Source organism: Mustela erminea, chromosome 21 (genome assembly GCF_009829155.1).
Source record: "Mustela erminea isolate mMusErm1 chromosome 21, mMusErm1.Pri, whole genome shotgun sequence".
NCBI classification, from domain to species: Eukaryota; Metazoa; Chordata; class Mammalia; order Carnivora; family Mustelidae; genus Mustela; species Mustela erminea.
In genome coordinates, this window is record NC_045634.1 from 14,656,376 (window position 1) to 14,661,221 (window position 4,846).

A 4,846-nucleotide genomic window follows, 5' to 3' on the forward strand; every position below is an offset into this window, starting at 1 on the left:
AGACATTTCACCAGGAAGCCTTCTTTTCTGCTCTAGGCCACCGTGCTTTCAACTGGTAGCATTCTTGGTTCCTGCGATACAATTTAGCTCTTAATTGTCAACTGTCTTTTCAAATTTCTCATGTATGGATCTGTTCTCCACCTATGCAGTGAACTCACTGAAGGTAAGGTTACTTATAATGCCTTATTTTACATGGTGCTAGACTCAAGCTCCCAATCAGTATTATTCTCTTTCCAAAAATTCTTTGAAATTTCTTACATTCTTTAAGTATGTTTTCAGTGACATTTCAGGACACGTATAAACATAAACAATATATAAACGAATAAACATAAACAATGAAATCAAGTTTCCATTTTTAACTGTTAATTTATTATTAAATATGCAGGAAAAATAAAGCTTTCTTTATATAAGAAAAAAGTTTAATGTTCGTTTTTTTTTTCAGTCTGAGTCAAAATTGACATATAAAACTGCAACATTAAACCCCTGCATCAAAATGTCAAGTACGCAGGATACTGGAGTAGGGAATTGCTGAAAGACTGTTGGTTGCATTTCTCTCACTCTTCTTCAAGTAAAAACCAAGGACAACAAGAAAATTTAGAGAGATATGTTTCTTAAAAAAAAAAAAACAAAACAAGGCTTCTCAAATAAATATGACAGAGGCCTTTTGTAAGCATCTTTTATTCAGAAACCACTCACTGTTCATGTGTGTATCTAATTAGAAGAATTAGTAGAATGCTTAATTTGCATTTTTCAATACAAAGTCCAAGGATAATTTTGTTTAAGTGATCAAAATAAAGCCACATAATTAAGGATGATTGTGGCAAGACTGCACCAAAGAGAAGTGGTTTATAAATACTGTTAATAATTACAGATAGTGAAGCATTATTTTAGTTATAGCTAATAAATAAAAACATGATTCCAGGTATACCAGTGAAACAAGCAAATTGGGACAAGTAAATAGGTGTTCTTATACCAGCCTTTTAAGAATTAGAAAAGTTCATTATTTGGTATTGCCTGGGTTCTTACTAATTAGAACTTTCCTTTTCTGTCATTACCCCAGAATTGGCTCTTGACACTCTCTCAGCTTGACTTTTCATCCCTTTCCCTGATTTCCACATTTGACCTCCCCGTCCAGTGTTGATGTAAGTAGGGGGCAAGGCTAATATTAATTTGAATTGGAAAATATCTCAAAAATGATAGAGCCTATGTTGAATTTTAGATAAGGATACTTACCTGGAAAGGAATAACAACATTTAGAGTCTATTACTTAGAGAACATCTGTCATGAAATCAAGAAACAGAGGTTTATTTTATGAGTCATTAGATAGCTATCTTTTTTCTCCCTTGCTTAATTTCTGTACCTCTCTCTTAGGTCTCAAAATTTCTCCTATGATTCAGTTTGTATTGAACTCTTTACTTCCTGAATACCTCTTTTTTACCTCAGTATTTTTATGTCATGGTTTATACTGGGAATATCAGTGAATGACATATGTGAATTTAATGATAGGTATATATACATCCCTTGCAAGACAACCTGGGGAGAAACTTAGAGTTTAGTTCTCTTCCGCAAGTGTTTAATGAACAAGTCACCTAATTTCTATGACCTTTAGATTTTTCATCTGTGAAATAAAGCGATTTGATTAAACTGATCCCTAAACTCTATTCCCAGTCTAAAATCCTATGAGTCCTTAAAAACTCTTAGTTCATTGGGGGTCAGATTTCTACAAGATTTTCTGTTTGCTCATGGGCCAACAGTCATGAGAGTATTAAGAGAGTCTACCTTATAACCATCATCAAAAAAAATTCATAAACTAGGAAGATAAGGTAACCATGTGATTAACAACTGCTCAATAACAGAACTGTTTTACACATTAGATCTTCTGCAGGGTCTTGGAAAACCTTTGTGTAAATAAGATCACATGCACAGTAATTTGGAAAATCTTCTGATTCATAACTTGCCTTGTTAACTTAAAAGCTAATCAAAGTTGCCAAACCTGATGATTATAAAACACATGAAGCCTGAATACACATTAATCTGTTCGAAGACCACCACCATTAGGGTGATATTTTGGGGTAGGTTCTGTCTTGCAAATATAAAACTACATTTTAAAAGTTTTACTTAATTGCTAAAGGACCTTGCTAATACCATCAAATTGGCTTTATTCTGCTAATATCTAATTCTCATGGTAGAAAGTTTCCAGATGAGAATTTTTTTGTTGTTTGTTTTTCTGTTTTTTTAAAACCCTGGCTGTATTATTTGGCATGAGTCAAATTTTGAGGTAGTGTCAATTTGAAATTGTGCCAGGCATAAAAGGCATTCGGCCTACTGGCTTAATTTACATGGCCACTGACTTTATAGCTTATCAGGCTTGATCTTGTCATTTTTGGCTGAGAGAGGCAGATTTTCACCTACATACATACAAGGTTTCAGCTGTAATATTTGTTATTTTCAAACAGAGCCAACTGTTAATTAACTTTTTAAGAGTAAGTAGTACATGTGTGCCCAGGACACAAAATTTGAAATACACATAATGATTTACAATGGAAAGTCTCTCTCTCATACCAATTTCCCAGCCACCCTGTTTCCTACCAGTTTGCATAATTTTGGCACATTGAGATCAGCTTACAATTGTTTTGTCATCTCTGGGAAAAACTATTTAACTGGAAAATGAGGGAGCACTTTCCAATGTTTCTATAACCTTTATTAATTTAAGATGGGCTTATGTGGCATTTTACAAGTAAAGCTCAAGGTGCTTTGCATTTCAATAATTACTTTCATTTCTTCAGAAAATGAACTGCTTCAGAACTGAAAGTGGATATACTTTTTTTGTTAGCTGAGATAGTTTTTTTTTTAAGTTTCAATAAACATTTATTTTACAATAGTTGTAGGTTTACAGAAAATTTGGATAGTACAGAGATACCTCACATAACCTGCCCTCAATTTCCCTTATTGCTAATATATCACACTGTGATGGTACATTTGTCACAACTAAGCACCAACATTCATACTATTAACTATCAACTATACACAATTACTCTACTTCACTAGAGCTATGGACTGAATGCTTATGTCTACCATCCCCCAAATTCATGTGCTGAAGCACTAATCTTCCCTTTCATGATGGCTGGAGGTGTGGGTATTTGGAGATAATTGGGTCATGAGGGTAGAGCCCTTCTGAATGGGTTGGTGTCCTTATAAAAAGGGACACAAAAGAGGTGATATCTCTCTCTCCATCATGTAAAAAAAACACAGCAAGAGGTGGCTGTGGGTAAACCAGGGAGAGGGCTTTCACCAAGAACCTGACCACACTGATACCCTGATCTTGGAGTCCCATCCTCCAGAAGAGTGAGAAATATATGTTGTTTAAGCCACCTAGTCTATAGTAATTTGTTCAAGCAACCTGAGATGACTAAGAAATTAATTTTTCCCTAATGTAAGTCTTCTTAGCCTCCTCTGGTCTGTGACAATTTCACAGACTTCCTTTTGGATGACCTTGATGGCTTTGAGAAATACGGACAAGATATTTTACAACAAATTCCTACAGACGTTCCTCAATTGTGGCTTGGTGCTTTTTTTATGATTAGACTGGAGTTACAGATTTTGGGGATGAAGATCAAGATGAAGTGCCATTCTTATCATATCAGAGTACTTGCTATCAATATGACATTGCTGATGATGTCAACCTTAAGCACCTGGGTGAGAAATGTTTGCCAGGTTCCTTTCCTATAAAATGACTCCTTCTATTTCTTTTCCATACTCTAATTTTTGACCTTGGGACCATGACCTGAGCCAAAGGCAGACACCCAACAACTGAGCCACCCAGGCACCCCTAATTTTTGAAAACAAGTCACTGAGCATAAGCCCATTCAAGGGAGAAGGAAATTAAGCTCTGCCTCATTAACTGGGGGAGGTATTTATGTAAATTTTATGGAATTCTTTTCTATGGGAAATTTGTCTCTTCTCCACTATTGACTCTACTTCATGTGTATTACAGGGTTCTTTGCATTTATCTATGAGAAACACTAGCTCCAATTAAACATTGTTACCTGAGATATTTCTGTTATACCTCTAAGTGAAAAAAGTAAATGCTGAGTTAACTGTTAGGTTATCCAACTAACATATATTGAACATCTTTAGACAAGCTTCTTTGTTAAGCAACTGATAAATATTACATAACACACTGAATGCTCACAATGAAACTTTTGTCTAATGGAAATATACAGTATGGTGTCATTAGTTAGTGTGAATATATGAATATACAGAACACACTAAGGACTTCTATTCAGAAGGAACTTATGGTCATCAAACTTCTTAGAAGGAAGGGGATCCCAGGTAATTTAAATTACATTTGTGTAGATCTTTACCCATTGCAAAACTGTCGACTGTATATGTGTAAAAATTAGTGGTAGATGGAAGAGAATAGGTACCTCCTACTAATATAGTTCTGTGGTTTGGTGGAATGATGTAAAACAAAAGGGAAAAAAAAAAAAAACCACCACGGTCTTTAGAGACTGACATGCTTTTTTTTTGACACCAATGTCTCCCAGGTATTGTGGTCTAATTTTAGATTAATAACTTTAATTCCTTGAGTTTTCTTATTCTTATTGTCTCAAAGCTGTTATAAGTATTCAAGCTAAGTCATCAAAAACGGCTACATATTTTCCCCATTCTTTTTTTTTTTTAAGATTTTTAAAATTATTTATTTGACAGACAGAGATCACAAGTAGGCAGAGAGGCAGGCAGAGAGAGAGGAGGAAGCAGGCTCCCTGATGAGCAAAGAACCCAATGCAGGACTCGATCCCAGGACCCTGGTATCATGACCTGAGCCGAAGGCAGAGGCTTTAAC